The sequence below is a fragment of the Elaeis guineensis genome, chromosome 11, assembly GCF_000442705.2.
Source record: "Elaeis guineensis isolate ETL-2024a chromosome 11, EG11, whole genome shotgun sequence".
NCBI classification, from domain to species: domain Eukaryota; kingdom Viridiplantae; phylum Streptophyta; class Magnoliopsida; order Arecales; family Arecaceae; genus Elaeis; species Elaeis guineensis.
In genome coordinates this window covers 64,314,568-64,333,838 of record NC_026003.2, presented here as the reverse complement: position 1 = coordinate 64,333,838, position 19,271 = coordinate 64,314,568, and positions in this window count along the sequence as shown.

Genomic DNA, 19,271 nt, shown 5'->3' with positions numbered 1-19,271 from the left:
CGGACTCCTACAGGAGTCGGCTCCACACCAACTTCAACTGCAAGGAAGGCTCTGCCCGGACTCCTATGGGAGCCGGGCTCTGTTACCAACTTCAACCGCTGGTAAGCTCCGTCCGGACTCCTACGGGAGTCGGACTTCGCCCATGACTTTGATTGCAGGAAAACTCCGCCCGACCCCTACGGGAGCCGGGACTCATCCCCGACCCCGGCTGTAGACAGATCTCGTCCGGACCCCCACGGGAGCCAGACTCCACCCACAACTCTGACCGCAAGCAGACTCCGCCCGGACTCCTATGGGAGCTGGGCTCCGTCACCAACTTCAACTGCAAGGAAGGCTCCACCCGGACTCCTACGGGAGCCGGGCTCTGTCACCAACCTCAACCACTGGTATGCTCCGTCTGGACTCCTACGGGAGCCGGACTTCGCCTCTGACCTTGATTGCAGGAAAACTTCGCTCGGACCCCTACGGACCCGGGCCTCATCCCCGACCCTGGCTGCTGACAGACCTCGTCCGGACTCCTACTGGAGCCGGACTCCACCCACAACTCTGACTGCAGGCAGACTCCGCCCGGACTCCTACGGGAGCCGGGCTCCATCACCAACTTCAACTGCAAGGAAGGCTCCACCCGGACTCCAACGGGAGCCGGGCTCTGTCACCAACTTCAACCGCTGGTAAGCTCCGTCTAGACTCCTACGGGAGCCGGACTCTGCCACTGACTTTGATTGCAGAAAAACTCGCTCGGACCCCTACGGAAGCCGGGCCTCATCCCGACTCGGATGCAGACAGATCTCGTCCGGACTCCTACGGGAGCCAGACTCCGCCCACAACTCCGACTGCAAGGAAGCTCTGCCTGGACTCCTACGGGAGCCAGGCTCTGTCACCAACTTCAACCGCTGGTAAGCTCCGTCCGGACTCCTACGGGAGCCGGACTTCGCCCCTGACTTTGATTGCAGGAAAACTCAGCCCGGACCCCTACGAAAGCGGGCCTCGTCCCCAACTCCGGATGCAGACAGACCTCATCCGGACTCCTACGGGAGCCAGACTCCACCCACAACTCCGACTGCAAGGAAGGCTCTGCCCGGACTCCTACGGGAGTCGGGCTCTGTCACCAACTTCAACCGCTGGTAAGCTCCATCCGGACTCCTACGGGAGCCGGACTTCACCCCTGACTTTGATTGCAGGAAAACTCCGCCCGGACCCCTATGGGAGGCGGGCCTCGTCCCCGACTCCGGATGCAGACAGACCTCGTCTGGACACCTACGGGAGCCGGACTCCGCCCACAACTTCGACTGCAAGGAAGGCTCCGCCCGGACTCCTACGGGAGTCGGGCTCTGTCACCAACTTCAACCGCTGGTAAGCTCCGTCCGGACTCCTACGGGAGCCAGACTTCACCCCTGACTTTGATTGCAAGAAAACTCCACCCGGACCCCTACGGGAGCCGTGCCTCGTCCCCGACTCTGACTGCAGACAGACCTCATCCGGACTCCTACGGGAGCCGAACTCCGCCCACAACCCGACCGCAGGCAGACTCCGCCCGGACTCCTACGGAGCCGGGCTCTGTCACCAACTTCAACCGCTGGTAAGCTCCGTCCGGACTCCTACGGGAGCCAGACTTCACCCCTGACTTTGATTGCAGGAAAACTTCGCCCGGACCCCTACGGGAGCCGGGCCTCGTCCCCGACTCCGGAAGCAGACAGACCTCGTCCGGACTCTTACGGGAGCCGGACTCCGCCCATAACTCCGACCGCAAGGAAGGCTCCACCCGGACTCCTACGGGAGCCGGCTCCGTCACCAACTCCAACGGCAAGACAGACCTCGTCCGAACTCCTACGGGAACCAGACTCCGCCCACAACTCCGACTGCAAGGAAGGCTCCGCCCGACTCCTACGAGAGCCAGGCCTCATCCCTGACATCTGCTAAAGGAAGTCTTCATCCGGACTCTTACTGGAGTCGGACTTTGGGCTCCTCTCAAGTGGATAACTAACCACCAGACACTCCATCCGAACTTCAGCCGACGGGTCTGCACTCCCTGACGCGACACAGCAATGGCCACGATCCTGCTCCACTTCCTGCGATGGATTTCGTGCGGCTCCATTATTCCCTGGCAGACCGCTATGATGCCCACGATCCTGCTCCACTTCCTGCAGCGGATACTGCGTGATTCTTCCATCCTCTGGCAAGTTGTGACAACGGATGTCACTCCACTCCCTGCGGCAGACTCCACGTGGCGCGCTTCAGCGATGGCCATGGGTCCACTCCACTACTCCTCGCAATAAATTCCTCCTGACTGTGGGCGGCCCACTACCAGACAGTTACGAACATCACTATCAGTCTGTTGCGCCCTCCGCCTATAAAAAGGAGGACCCCAGATACGTTACTCTCTAAGCCCCATTTTCTATCTCAAAACTCTGCTAAAATCTCCGTTCAAGCACTCCATTCTTGTTGAGGTAGAGAACTGACTTGAGCGTCGGAGGGTCTTGCCGGAGCAACCCCACCTCCGATTGAGACTTCTTGTGTAGGTCCCGACGACGACCGTGACTCCCTCGACTCCAGCTTTTCCAGCGCAAGCAGATTTTTGCACCAACAGTACTTAAATTCAATCTTTCATATGTTCCATAATCATAGATCAGAAATTGTTCATCCCCGGGATCGAACCTGAACCTCATGTGTAGTGCTAGCTGGACATAGTCAACTGTTCAATCCTGTTTGATCCATAACTTAATTCTTAATCAAGTTAGCTTATATTTTTAATCAATTTAAGTACTTCTAAATTATATATATAAATATAGATCAATTTTTACCTACTTTATCTGATTTATGTGCGTGACTCCATTGGTTCAAACACTAAGTCGGTAGCACAGGAACCAATTTCTGCACTAATCAAGATTTTATCTAGCAATGGTTTCTGATGTCTAGATAGGTCGGATTATCACAAAAGAATATTTCAAAATCCATACACATGGTTACCGCATAATTCATCCTTTTGACCCTGGATGCTCTAGGATGGTCTCAGATTAACTATCAACTGAGATTGCTTCATCCGCATTGTATTTCAACCTTTCAAATCCATCTCATGGATTACCCTGGTCAAGACTTTACTAAATTAAAAAATAGTGATACATCAACTCTAATAATCCAGAGGGGTCAATCTCATCTTGATCCATATACAGATTTTGCAAGTAATGACTATACCCAATAGCCTTCCATCACTACATTAAAAATCCAAGTAGTCCAGCACCAAAGCACAGTGAGTTACTTGCAAGTCACAATGGTGATCTCAGATCCGAAAGACACTTATACCCATATTTTTACGAGCAGCTTTTGACAGCAGAATGCTCAGCAGTGAGTCACTTGTTCAGTGATGATGTACCCCTACATCTCACCTGTATGCCATACCAGTGTCACCACACTCCTTGGTTAAGAGGACAACCAATCCATATGGTACACAACGACCTCCACTTGATAAACGTCATTGTCTCATAATGATGTGTCATTTGATCGTGAACATGTTTAAGAACTATACAATAAATCCTCTCTTTATCATATCCTAGCATAATTCTAGGGACTTCATCACAGTACAAGAATTCAAGGAAGATGTTACTTTGTGATGAAAAATATTATAATAACTTTAATTTATTAAATAATGATTCATATACAAGGATGAACTCAATCGTCAAATGATTGATTTTAGGACATAATTTCCAACACCTCATAGTGGCACCCCTACACACCATAAGAGCACCCTAGTGAATGGAAAGAGAAGGTCATGTAAACCTACTTGCTCCTTTGACCGGACGATCTGGTGATTATCCAATCTGAGTACTTTACTACTCAGATTATCTAATCTAACATGTATAGGATTGATCAAAAATTAGATCTCAAAATAAAACTTATTTAGATCTAATCTAAATAACATATAATCAGATATAAAGACATAAGAAATCATATTATAACAAACAATAGCTCTGATACCAATTAAAGAAAATACTGACAGTTCTATATATGCAAATTTAAAATTTTCATAGTAGATCATCTGACATTAAATACTTTAACCTATTTTATATGTATAAGATCTAATCTAAACTGTCATGCCAAGATCTATAATATGATTTAATATAAATATAAGATCTAAAATTAAAAATCTACATCGATCTAATCAATGTAGTGTTGGAGTTTTATGATTTCATGCATGCATGATTTTTCAAAATAAGTATGCAGTAGAATTTTAAATTTTTTTTTTTTTAATCTAAGCATGCATAAGATCAAATCTTCAAACCATAATAGATCTTCATAAGTGAGATAAGATTCAGATACAGAAATTAAATAGAGAAAATAAATTAAAACATACCTGGACATGGATCAATCTTCAACGTGAACAGATGATCATGGATGTCTTCCAAAGGTCCCTTCTAACTGCACAAGTGCCCGATCTCTACGGGTATCCACACAAGACTCTGATCTGATCAGAAGCCTTTTGAAATCATTGAAGTGCTAGTTTTCTTGTAGAGATCGCATCTTGATGGTTGAGAATCTTCTTTTCTCTTAAGACACTCTTAGAAAACAAGAAGATGTAGGAGTATCTTAATCTTTATGCTAGAGATCATGAGAACAACCCTTTCTTCTCTTTTCTTCCTAGAATCCATGCACCAAATCTTTTCAATAAAGATGTAATAATTTTTGTCCAACTTTTAGACAAAGAAGAGAGGAGACAACCATATCCAAACATAGATAAGAGGGAGAGATAGAGATGTCCGAACAACCAACCCTTGGTTGTTGCAAGAAAGAAGAGATAGGGACCTACTCACCTCATACCATGGACTCATCACGCTGCCCCCTTTTTCTTAGTTTTTCTCCATGCCTAAGACCACTCTTTTGACATCAAAACCTAGTGTTAATCCTCCTAAAACCATCCAATATGGTGGGGTATAAATAGATGAAGATAGGACTTCAAATTTGGATAGGAATCAAGAAACCAATTCAAGTAGGACTACTGCAATATTTGTGACGCCCAAACCACCAGGTTTCACACCAAATTTTTCATGGTAAAAAGGGCCTTCATGGAGCTTATTACATGCACAAAAATAAGGAGAAGAAGTGGCATTAATTGCTGGTTGGCGTGGCTTTATTTGGGTGCACAAATTGAAGGTGACGTGGTCTCCTATTTGCACATGGCAAGGAAGAGATTTAATCACATGGGACTCTTGTTTAAATTACTATTTTAAATCTAATTAAAATAACAATTAATTCTAACCATATTAAGATCAGATTAGACTCAAATAAATAGGAATCTAAATCTGATTTGAAGCCTAATTAATTTAGATTAGATGTCTCCTAATTGGAGGAGGAATCTTAGTCCAATTGGACTCTTTCTTGATGCATGAGACAAACTCATTTTTAATCCTAATCTAATTAAGATTTAGCACATCATGAAAATAATAATTTTTAGTCCAATTAAAAATACATACATCCTAGTCTAATTAAGAATTGGATCAAACCCAAATCCTAATTCAATTGGGACTAATCATCCGATCCTTTTAGGGTTATCCTATAACCCTATGGGGTTGATCAAATCAAACCCATAATGAGTCAAATTAAATCCAATCAAATTGGACTTGATACAAGCCCCATTGGTCAATAAATTTAGTAATCCTATTGCTAATTAATCCTTCTATAACTCACTAACTCTTTGATAAGTTATATAATACAATATTTGCATGAAATCAATTATCAATCAAATTGATAATCAATTTCTGTTACGATTCATAATCATAATTTAACCATCTGATCAGTCAAAAGTTTTTTTTGTGTGTGATCTCATAGATTCTATTCCATCTGGTAGTGAGATATATTATGATCTCTATCATAATATCATTGAAACTCTTTTTAATAGATTGGAACAATTTCAACTCTGCCCATCAAGGATCATTGATCATCAAGATGATACTTGTGAGTCTCACAATCCACTAGTGACACCTAGCAGTATGTAGTGGCAACCCAGTAGAATAAAAGATGAATCTCTAGATACAGTTAGTGCATGATACAGTCCCTCTATAATGAGTCCCGATCAGATGGCAGGTCATGGATGAATCATTAAACCTCAGCATTGGTCATATGATAGATTCAATCAGCTCAAGTCCATATGTGAATTAATAAAAACTCTTTTTCATCAATCACACTACTGTGGCCATAGACTTAAGGACTCAGCCTCTTAGATCCTATAGAACTACTCCCTTCTGCTAGGATCGATAGATCCCTTCTTGATGAACACCCCACTCCTACAGTAGACCAATTATCACCAATATCTAGTACAATGGCTCCTTGAGACCCATGTTGATGTGTCAGTCAAACTCTAGCAGTCTTACTGTGAGTAGTAATGCCATCTCAGGTCAAAAGACTAGTCATACAACTGCAGCATCGAGAAAGTTACTAAAGAGTGAGCAGACATCCATGTGACTTCTCGTGTTATCATGCTCAGTGCTAGTTATTCTCTAACAACCACCTGCACTCTCACTCCAGTGTCGCTACACTGCAGACTCGAGATCCATCTATCTGATGGAAGCGATCCATGCGCTGGTCTATCCAGATCAATCACCATCTCCATGATGATCTTATGATTAGGAGCAATTTAAGAATTAATCATCAATGACACATGTCTCAAATTCTCAACTCCTTGAGAATATGTATCATTATCTTGTTAATTTCTTGGATGATTCATGGATACATAAACATGAATGGTAATATAACTGTCCACTAAGTATAAAATTATGTCCTAGAGATATAATATGTGTCAGTCAAGATTGGCTTCTAGGACTTACATCCAACAATCTCTCACTTACACTAAAGTCCATCCACCATGTACCAAGCTCCATCTTCGTAAGATAGGCTTTAGTCTTAGTCTGGCTAAGTGACTTATCAATGGGTCATCCAAATCACATGTGGAGTTTGCTCTCTGCACCTCTATGTATTTTTACTCGAAGTAGTCGCATGTTCAGCTGCTCTATGTGCTGGATATCTAGTGAGACCTAGGCTTCTTAGCAAGGACTATAGTGCCATTATCTTTGTAGTATAGTGTCACGGCATCTGATGGCATAATTTTCAATTCTGCAACTAACATTAAAACCAGAATGCATCCTACACATCTACAGTGTACTCAGCTTCCATCGATCGATTACTTGGAACCCTTGCAAGATATTGACAAAGGAACACACCCTATGATGTTGACATTCTACCATCAATATCAGATATAAAATTTGAATTGGTATATCCTTCCACTCCTTGTTTTGATCCTTCTCCAAATTAAGAACATATCCTCAGTTCTTCTTAAGAACTTAAGGATGTTTTTACGGCAATCCAGCACTCTTAGCCTGGATACAACTGATATCTACTTGTGACATTCACTATATCAGTTCAAATACATTACATGGTACACTTGTATACCTAAGAGGATAGCAAACCCCTCTTCGAAATTTTTATGCTGGATCCTTTCAGCATCTACTCTCTGTATTTATCTATGAAAACACAAGCATCTAATTGCATCTATCTCTATAGATTTTTAGGACACCTGCTTTATGTCTTTCATGGAGAAATCTATATTCAACCATATTTTAACTAATGTCAGTATTGAACACTCCCACTGACCCTTCTAAAACTCATAATTCCTCATATCTGATCAAACAATTTGATCATATCATCGAGATGACAATTCCAACTCCAAAATTTTTGTAGTTATTGTGATCTCCTATCACAAGAAGTAAAATCCATAGGCTATTCCATACAGAAATCTTCAAAAGATCCCTACTCAAAAAAGCTATTTCACATCCTTTCTTGGAGTTGATGTCTCACATCACCTCGTTGTAGGTTCTGGGATCATCTCTATGCTCTCCATCTCCTATGAGAAATGACTTTCTCTACATCCTCTGCTAAGCATACAAGAGTACCTTTCGAAAGGATTGGAGATCCTACTATGTATACGAGATGAAGGAGGAATATACATTTACTGGCTCATTATAAATAGGTTCTTAAGATCCTAAGGTTCACTGCTCTTCAGAGACACTCTCTTTGAGCTTAACTTTCCTCTCACTGCTTTATCTTGGTTAATCAATTTTTCAAGAAGATAGCATGTCGGGTCACGATGATATTGCAATCCTATCAAAAAGTAGTTTTCTAAACTCTTTTAGAATGAGCTTTATAGACCATCCTCTAACATATCCACCTGTTGTCCTAGACATAGGCTGAACATCCTTGAATCTCAAAATAATTAAGATTCAGTTCTCACCATGCCATATCTCATACGGTGCTATAGGAATAGGTTTAGAGAGAATCCAATTCCATAGAAATAAAGTATGTCTCTAAAGAAACATAAATCAGTGAAGTTCATTATGGACCAGACCATATCTCATATAGTCTGATGACTCTTCTTATCTTGTTGAGCTGAGATGTACTAAGAGCATTCCAATATGAAGCTATACCATTTTATGAGATAGTCGAGATATTCTCTTCTTTGGTATCACACCCTCGATCCAATCGAAGTATTTTTAAAATTTTTTTGATTTGCTTCTCTACTTACATCTGAATTTTTTGAATCTTTCAAAAATTTAGATTTACATATCTCATATACATAGTAGAGACAACTCCTTGCTTAGTACATCACATGGGCTATACACATCAAATGTGTACAAAAATAAGTATTCAGTGATCCTTTTCTTCTTATCCCACAACAATAGCTTGGTCATATTTACTCAAAGAGATGATACACAAACTGGATTTGACTCAACAATCCATGAGCCCAAAGCCCATATTTTTAGTTTGTTAATTATTTCTTCTCCAATATGACTTAGCCATAGGTTTCATCTATACTTAATTTTATCTCAATTTTGGATCTCTCAGATTCAATGGCATTCACTGATTGCTCAATTAAGTTTACATATGCATCACCATGCAAATGATAGATACCATCTCTTGGAACTAAATCCAAACGATAATCGCAAAGGATAGATACCTATGGCCACAGCAGCAATTATTGCCCTATAGCCAATTCAAGGATTACTTTCTAAACCCTCCACCTTCCCACCGACTCTATACTAGAGTCTATAGCTCAACTGGAGGAAGAAAAAATTGTAAGGATAGATTGAGCAATCTTGACATGCCTACTCTAGGCGTGTCTTTATTTTTTTAGGCTCTCCAGGTATTTTACCTTTGAACTCTTTCAAGATTTCTTTGTTGTTAATACTTTGATCAATTTAGATAAGATGCCATGATGGTCTTTTATATGGTAGTTTATCATGAACTATCCATATAAACTAATCAAGGATTGCAGGATCAAATCCATAAGCAATTCTTTATGCATGATCATATTGAGCCTTTCAAGCTCCTTAATTTTTTTGATCATTATCAAATAACGATCATAGACTGACTGCCCATCATGTTGGAAAATATATCCCAAAACCAATCATCAAGCTGTTGACGGTTGAGCAACCAAGTATTGTAATTGATTTGTTAATAAATAAAATATATTTGGCATTTTCATCATAAGTTTTCATCTTCTAATGAACTCCATTGTTATGATGAAGTCCTTAAGACTATTTAAGTTCGATAAAGAGAGGATTTATCGATTAGTCCTTAAAACTGTTCACGACCAAATGATAGGCTGTTAATAAGGATGACAGCTTCTATCGAGCATAGGTCGCTGTAGGCCATATGGGTTGGTTGTCCTCCTAACCAAAAAGTGTGGAGACACTGGTATGGCATACAGGTGAGATGTAAGGGTACATCATCATGGAACGTGACCAACTTCAGAGCATTTTACTATCGAGAATGTCTCTGATGGGATATAGGTATAAGTGTCCCTTAGACCTGAGATCGTCTCAGTGACTTGCAAGCAACTCACTGTGCTTTGGTACTAGACTAACTGAATTTCTAATTCAGAGATGGAAGGCTTCTGGGCACAGTCAAGTACTTGCGAAGTCAGAGTGTGATCGAGATGGGATTGACCACTCCAAGAGTTGGAGAAGAATGAGTCGCTGTATTTCAATTTAGCAAAATCTTGGCCAGGATAATCCATCAGATGGATTTGATATTTTGAAATACAATGTGGACAACCTGATCAGAGTTGACAGTTGAACTCTGGGGTGTCCTATGATCATTTTTGTCAAGGGATCAATTATATAAAAACTATATCCGTATGGGTTCTAAGGATGTTGTTCTACACATTCGACCTATCCGATCGTCGGGTACTATTGCTAAATGGTCACTTCAATTGGTATAAAAATTTATTCCTGTGCTACCAGCTTAGGTTTGGACCTATGAGGTCACACACATTAGAGTTCATGATCCGATCGGATGGTTGATCAATGATTAAGAAGCATTCTAGGGTTAAATGATCAATACGATTGACATTTAACCTAGTGCAAGTGTTGCAGGAGGATCGATTAGCAATTCGATTGCTAATTGGCTTAATTTGATTTAGCAAATGGGTTGAGATTAAGTATAATTAAATATAATTAAATTAAATTTAGTTTGGACTTGATTGGATCAAGTCCAATTGGTTTATTGGATAAGCCAAGTGCAAGGAAAAACTAGTCCTAGTTCAACTAGGACTTGGGTCAATCTAATTTCTAATTTGATTAGAAAATTAAATCAGATTTAAATCTAATTTAATCTAATTAAATTAGGTTCTTAATTGGGTTAAAACCTATTTTAATTGGGTTGATCTAATTTTGGTTTGATTTGGTTTGAGAAACCAAATTAAAACAAGTCATAAGATAGAATCCTAGTAAGACTAGGATTCCACCTTGCAACACATAAGCCTTCCCCACGCCCTCTCTCTCATTCAATGCCAATCTCTTCTTATTTTGTGCGATAAAAGCCCTCTCCCAGGTCTCTCCCACGTTCACAAAAGGTCTCCTCTCTTCTTTCTTACATGGAAGGTGGTTTGGATCAAATCAAAAAGGAATAAGTTTGGATTTCGAATTCTATGAGATAGAATTTTAGAAATCCAAAACTCTTTCAATTTTGCATCGAATTTATCCAATTTTTTTTTTTAGAATTTTTGTGGCTTTTAAGGTACATATTGTGCACCATTTTCTAGTGATCCATGCACAAAAATAAGGAGGAGGTGCTCAAGAGTTGGGCGCCCCTTAACTTGCCATGTTTGGATAAGCCTTGACTAGGTATTTGACCTAGACAAGGACTCTATCATATCTCTCAATATAAAATGAGTTTCTTTATGAATTTTTGGAGAAGATAGAGATTTGATAGTTCTTTGAGTAACCAAAAATCAAAGAAAAAAACCTTTATGTCGTGGAGATATAAAAGATACAAGTTAAGATGTCTAGAGAGAGAAACGAGAAGAAGAAGAGGGTCTTCTTCTAGGGTTATTTGTTTTCATATCTTTTCTCCCTCCATCTTGAGTTTCCTGAGAGTGTCTCAGATTTGAAACTCCTCCTTCTACTTTTCATCTTTGGAAGAGTCCAAATCAAGAAGAAGGAGGTACTTGATCAACCATCAAAGAAGGATCAGCGCAGTACTAGTATACTGTGCTGATTTCCTGAAGCAGGACTTCTGATCGAGATTCGTGGCTCGTGTGGATGACTCCTAGAGGCCGGATGCATGTGCATCTTGCAATATCATCCTCAAGCCTGGATCAGTGAGGTTAGAATGTCTAACTTGCAAGGTACTAGATCTGATCTATTGTTTAATACATACATTAGATGTAGTATAGAAACATGTTGATATGATCAACATGTAGTTCATGCTATATTTATATATTTTAATTTTTAATTTAATGATATGTAATAATCATATAATAGGATCTTAGATATAGGGATTCTCTAGTTTTAAAAAATAAATTTTGATTTATTTTAGTCTTCCGCTGTATGATCTTGAAAAAGTTTCAAGATCTAACCCTGAAACCCTAGATCTGGTTCCTACAATTGGTATCAGAGCCAGGTTCTTTATTACATGATTATTTATACATACTTAGATTATTTTTTAGATTATATCTAATTTATAATCTAATTATTAAATCTAAAATTAAAATTTTAGATCAATCACGAACTGCAAGGTTGTCCTGCTGTAAGGTTTACCCCTTACAGTGCAAAGGTTGTCCTAGTTCGTGTAGATCTATCTTTAATCATAAATTTGTTAGATATGATCTAGATTAAATTTATGATTTATTAGATTTAAAAGATGTTTAAATCTTAAATAAAATCTCTTTGTTAATAATTTTTGTGCAAAGAAATTGTTTAAAGTTGAAATTATTTCAATTACATGAACCTGTTTAGATTAGATCTAAAGTAGTTTCATGTTTATTTCACTTGCATCTTGATTATGAATCAAACATGCAATATGGTTGGTAGAATCATATTATAAAATTATTTTATAAATATAAAAATTATTTTTTGAAAAGCTGAACCCAACCCTCAGCCCAAAACTTAATTAAGAATTAAGAAGTTGTTTGATTAGGTTCTAGGATTATGAATTGAAGAACCTAAGACACAAACCATAACACATTGGGTTAATGGGTTAGTGGGAATTAGGTCCATTAATTGGGTTAGACCTATGGTTAGATTAAAGATGGACTTAAATAGAGAATTGACTAAATCTAATCAATTATTGTCTTAGATTAGGTCAAAGATTCTCTAGATCAATTACAATAGTTGTAGTTGGTCAAGTCCATGTCTTTAACGAGAACCAAATGGACTTGATTCTTTGCTAAGCGGTCTAGCACGAACTGTTAGGTTGATCTAATCGAAACTAATTAAACTAGTTGGTGTCTAAGGTAAACCAGACCGGTGGTTTTTAATTGGGAGCCCACTTACCTGGCCATTTCTGATAGTGTCTAAGGCAAGCTTTGGCAGACCCTCCCACTGATTGAACTTACCTAGCCTCTTGGTGAAATTATGTTTTGATCGAATCACTTGACTATTCGATCTGACCCATGTCAGCTAGGTAAATCAGTGTGACTGATTTAGGTGCTCCTAGACCAGCCCTTTTAATGGTCTCCCTTAAGCTGACTTGGTGAAGCCAGTGGAATGATCATGATAAGCTGGTTCATCTGACCTCATCCTCTATATTATTTAAATTCTATAAAATTATTAGGTCCTTAAAATGACAAAGTTATGGAGATAATTGAGTCATAGCCACCCATTAAGGTGTTTGATAATGAGTCCATTAACTCAATAATCATTGCAGACCCAAAGGCCTGGTGCTTGTTGACTAATGGAATTATCACTCATCATATGACGACTTGGAAGTTCTCTCTAATGGTGGTTAGGTGAGCCAACCAAAGTTGGGCTTAATCATTCGTTGGTTAGATACACCAAGTATGATCATGTTAATGGTTGGACCTAACCGGATCCTTACAGTGGAGGCCAAAGCCTACTGATTAGGTTTCTGGGGCAAAATTAAAATTACTAGAAATTGTTTAGAGAAACAATTGGTTATGAACCTACCCTTAGATGTACATGGGTTGGCCAACCAAAGTTGGGCTTGTGTGCAGTCTAAGTGGATTCTAGTACCCACTAAGAAATTAGGGTAATTCCTCGAATTGGAGGTAGAGGCTACCAATTCAAATAAAATAGTGAGAAAAATCTTTTGATTAAAGTCCAAATCTTTAGGTTTAATGAATCAATTACTAATTAGATTATGGTTCTCCTTTGTGCAAATATGGCCACTTCCCTATCGCTCCGATTATTGTTGGACAATGATAAGTTGGTGGGACTCAACTTCGATAGCTGGTACCGAAAGTCGAAGATAGTCCTGGAGCATGAACGGATCCTATATGTGATAATGGATCTTGCACCTGAGGAGCCAGTTGTCAATGCATGTGGAACAGTCAGAGACACTTACTAGAAGTGGCTCAGCGATCGGACCATGGTGTGCTGTACCATGCTGGCTGCTATGAGCGACGAGTTCAGTCACAGATTCGAGATGACTCAGCCAAAGGACAAGCTTCAAGTGTTGGAGGATGCCTTTGGCACACCCGATGATGTGGAGAGGCACAAGACTAGTGCCATCTTCAACGCCAAATGCGGGATGGTGCCTCTGTCACTGATCATGTATTGTACATGATCGAGCTGATGGAACGATTGAGAAAGCTTGGCTTTCTCTTGCGTGAGCAGCTTGGGAAAGATGTAATACTGAACTCGCTGCCCAAGTCTTATCTCCCATTCCTCACTCATTATAGAATGACAAAGCCTGAAGTAAACTACCACGGGTTACTGGGGTTGCTTTAGAACTTTGAGAAAGATCACCAACTCCATAAGGAGTTGGTGAACTTAGTGGGAGGTTCGTCTTCTGGTTCTCGACCCTTTAAGAAAGGGAAGAAGAATAAGAAGAAGAAAGTGAAGAAGGTGCAAGTTCAGGCTGGGACATCAGTACAGAGCCAGACCAAAAAGATCAAGCCTGATAAGAGTCTATTCTACTGGCAAGCACCTAGATTAGATAGTATGTCAGATATCTACTTATGGCACTATAGGCTAGGTCATATAAACAAGAACAGAATAAACAGGTTGACTCAAGAGAAAATCCTCGAAGTCAGTGATTGTGAATCACTTCCAACCTGTGAGTCCTGTCTTCTTGGTAAATTGACCAAGTCACCTTTTACTGAAAAAGGTGAGAGAGCTACTGAGCTCTTGGGCCTAGTACATACTGATGTATGCAGGCCCATGAGCACCAGTGCTAGAGGTGGATATTTCTACTTCATAACTTTCACAGATGACCTATCCCGATATGGATATGTCTATCTGATGAAACATAAGTCGGATTCATTTGAAATGTTCAAACGATTCCGAAGTGAAGTAGAAAAACAAACTGAGAAGAGTATTAAAACTCTTCGATCTGATCGAGGAGGAGAATACCTTTCTAGTGAGTTTCTCACATATCTAGGAGAGAATGGGATTCTCTCCTAATGGACTCCTCCGGAACACCATAGCATAAAGGTGTGTCTGAAAGGAGGAATCAGACTCTGTTAGACATGGTCCGATCCATGATGGATTTTGCTAGCTTGCCGATATCCTTCGGGGGATATGCACTAGAATCGGCCTGTTATCTGTTAAATAGGGTTCCAAGTAAGTCTGTAATTAAGACTCCATATGAGATATGGACAGTACGTAAGCCAGCACTTTCACACCTTAGGGTCTGGGGGTGCTCGGCCTATGTCAAACGATTAGTCACAGACAAACTTGGATCTAGGTCTGACAAATGCTCATTCATAGGGTACCCCAAAGAGACAAAAGGATATTTTTCCTACTATGCTGATGAACAAAAGGTGTTCGTTAGCCTTAAGGAATCTTTTTAGAAAAGGAGTTCCTTGGTGAAGGAACCGTTGCCTCTAAGGTTGAACTTGATGAAGTTCAACAGGTAGAAGGACCGACACCAATAGCTGAACCTGAGTCGGATATGATTAGATCAGATCCGAAGCCCAATGTACCTGCACCATTAAGGCGATCCGATAGAGTACCGCATCAGCCGGACAGATACTACAGTTTCTTGGTCCGAGACGGTGATCCCATCGAATTTGATGAGAATAATGAGGATCCGATCACCTATATGGATGCAATGCAGAGATCTAATTCCGAGAAATGGCTTGAAGTCATGAAATCCAAAATGGAGTCCATGAAGGTCAACATGCATGGACATTGGTTGACCCACCTGAAGGGGTTAAACCCATTGGGTGTAAATGGGTCTTCAAAAGGAAGAGGGGCACAGACGGAAAGGTGGAGACCTATAAAGCCCGTCTGGTTGCCAAGGGGTATCGTCAACGTTATGGTATTGACTATGAGAGATATTTTCCCCTGTGGCAATGCTCAAATCTATTCGGATAATACTTGCAATAGCTGCCCATCTGGATTATGAGATCTGGCAGATGGATGTAAAGATAGCTTTCCTGAATGGAGAGCTGACCGAAGAGGTGTATATGATACAACCTGAGGGGTTTACATCAACAGATGAGTCTAAGGTGTGCAAGCTTCAGAGATCCATTTATGGATTGAAGTACGCTTCTTGGAGTTGGAACATGCATTTTGATAAGGTGATCAAAACGTATGGCTTCATTAAGAATGGAGAAGAACCCTGCATCTATAAATGGGCAAATGGTCCAATTGTGGTATTCCTTGTCTTGTACGTGGATGACATTCTCTTAATCGGGAATGACATCCCCGCACTACAGGGAATAAAATTTTGGTTGTCATCATAGTTCGCCATGAAGGACTTGGGTGAAGCATCCTACATCCTAGGGATGAAGATCTATAGGGATAGATCTAAAAGGATGCTTGGGTTATCCCAGTCCATGTACATAGACACTGTGCTGAAGAGGTTCAGCATGGAGAATTCCAAGAAGGGCTACCTACTGATAGGCCAAGAAATTTCTCTCTCTAAGAAGGATTGTTCGACAACTCTTGAAGAGAGAGAGCGTATGAGTAGAGTCCCATATGCTTCAGCCGTGGGATCTATCATGTATGCCATGACATGTACAAGACCAGATATGGTATACTCACTAGAAGTAGTGAATAGATACCAATATGTTTTTGGAGAAAATCACTGAAAAGTGGTTAAAGCCATCCTTAAGTATTTGAGAAATACTAAGGACCAATGGTTGGTTTATGGCGAGTCAGATCTGAAACTTGTGGGGTTCACAGACTCTAGCTTTCAATCTGACCATGATGACAGCAGGAGCGTGTCGGGTTATATCTTTACTCTGAATGGAGGAGCCATCTGCTGGAAGAATTCCAAGCAGCATACTGTGGCAGACTCTGTTTATGAAGCGGAGTACATCGCAGCATCGGATGCCGCGAAGGAAGCTGTGTGGCTGAGGAAATTCATCAACGAGCTCGGAGTAGCACCTCCCTCGATGGTCCGATCCTGCTCTACTGCGACAGCACTGGTGCCATAGCTCAGGTGAAGGAACCCAAAGCACATCAGCGGACGAAGCACATCTTGCATCGCTTCCACCTGGTCTGGGAGATCGTGGATCGAGGTGACGTCGACCTTCAGAAGATCGACGGAAAGGAGAACCTAACCGACCCATTCACTAAAGCCCTTGTGATAAGGAGTTCGACAATCACAAGTCGAAGATGGGTATTAGATACTGTGTCGAGTGGCTTTAGGATAAGTGGGAGTTGTTGGGAAATGTGTCCCAAAAGCCAATCATCAAGCTGTTGACGGTTGAGCAACCAAGTATTGTAATTGATTTGTTAATAAATAAAATATATTTGGCATTTTCATCATAAGTTTTCATCTTCTTATGAACTCCATTGTTATGATGAAGTCCTTAGGACTATTTAAGTTCGATAAAGAGAGAATTTATCGATTAGTCCTTAAAACTGTTCATGACCAAATGATAGGCTGTTAATAAGGATGATAGCTTCTATCAAGCATAGGTCGCTGTAGGCCATATGGGTTGGTTGTCCTCTTAACCAAGGAGTGTGGAGACACTAGTATGGCATACAGGTGAGATGTAAGGGTACATCATCATTGAACATGACCAACTCCAGAGCATTCTACTATCGAGAATGTCTCTGATGGGATATAGGTATAAGTGTCCCTTAGACCTGAGATCGTCTCAGTGACTTGCAAGCAACTCACTGTGCTTTGGTACTGGACTAACTGAATTTCTAATTCAGGGATGGAAGGCTTTTGGGCACAGTCAAGTACTTGCGAAGTCAGAGTATGATCGAGATGGGATTGACCACTCCAAGAGTTGGAGAAGAATGAGTGGTTGTATTTCAATTTAGCAAAACCTTGGCCAGGATAATCTATCAGATGGATTTGATATTTTGAAATACAATGTGGACAACCTGATCAGAGTTGACAGTTGAACTCTGGGGTGTCCTATGATCATTTTGGTCAAGGAGATGAATTATATGAAAACTATATCCGCATGGGTTCTAAGGATGTTGTTCTACACATTCGACCTATCCGATCGTCGGGTACTATTGCTAGATGGTCACTTCGATTGGTACAAAAATTTATTTCTTTGCTATCAGTTTAGGTTTGGACCTATGAGGTCACACACATTAGAGTTCATGATCCGATCAGATGGTTGATCAATGATTAAGAATCGTTCTAGGGTTAAATATCAATACGATTGACATTTAACCCAGTGCAAGTATTGCGGGAGGATCGATTAGCAATTTGATTGCTAATTGGCTTAATTTGATTAAGCAAATGGGCTGAGATTAAGTTAATTAAATATGATTTAATTAAATTTAGTTTGGGCTTGATTGGATCAAGTCAATTGGTTTATTGGATAAGCCAAGTGCAAGGAAAAACTAGTCCTAGTTCAACTAGGACTTGGGTCAATCTAATTTCTAATTTGATTAGAAAATTAAATTAGATTTAAATCTAATTTAATCTGATTAAATTAGGTTCTTAATTGGGTTAAGACCTATTTTAATTGGGTTGATCTAATTTTGATTTTATTTGGTTTGAGAAACCAAATTAAAACAAGTCATAAGATAGAATCCTAGTAAGACTAGGATTCCACCTTGCAACACATAAGCCTTCCCCACGCCCTCTCTCTCATTCAATGCCAATCTCCTCTTATTTTGTGCGACAAAAGCCCTCTCCCAGGTCTCACCCACGTTCACAAAAGGTCTCCTCTCTTCTTTCTTACATGGAAGGTGGTTTGGATCAAATCAAAAAGGAATAAGTTTGGATTTCGAATTCTATGAGATAGAGTTTTAGAAATCCAAAACTCATTCAATTTTGCATCGAATTTATCCAATTTTTTTTTTAGAATTTTTGTGGCTTTTAGGGTACACATTGTCACCCTTTTCTGGTGATTCATGCATGAAAATAAGGAGGAGGTGCTCAAGAGTTGGGCGCCCCTTAACTTGCCATGTTTGGATAAGCCTTGACTAGGTATTTGAGCTAGACAAGGACTCTATCATATCTATCAATATAAAATGAGTTTCTTTATGAAAGTTTTGAGAAGATAGAGATTTGGGAGACCTTTGAGGCATCTAAAAATCAGAGAGAAAGACCTTTGGGTCGTGGAGATATAAAAGACACAAGTTAGGGTGTCTAGAGAGAGAAACGAGAAGAAGAAGAGGGTCTTCTTCTAGGGTTATTTGTTTTCATATCTTTTCTCCCTCCATCTTGAGTTTCCTAAGAGTGTATCAGATCTAAAACTTCTCCTTCTACTTTTCATCTTTGGAAGAGTCCAAATCAAGAAGAAGGAGGCACTTGATCAACCATCAAAGAAGGATCAGCGCAGTACTAGCATACTGTGCTGATTTCCTGAAGCAGGACTTCTGATCGAGATTCGTGGG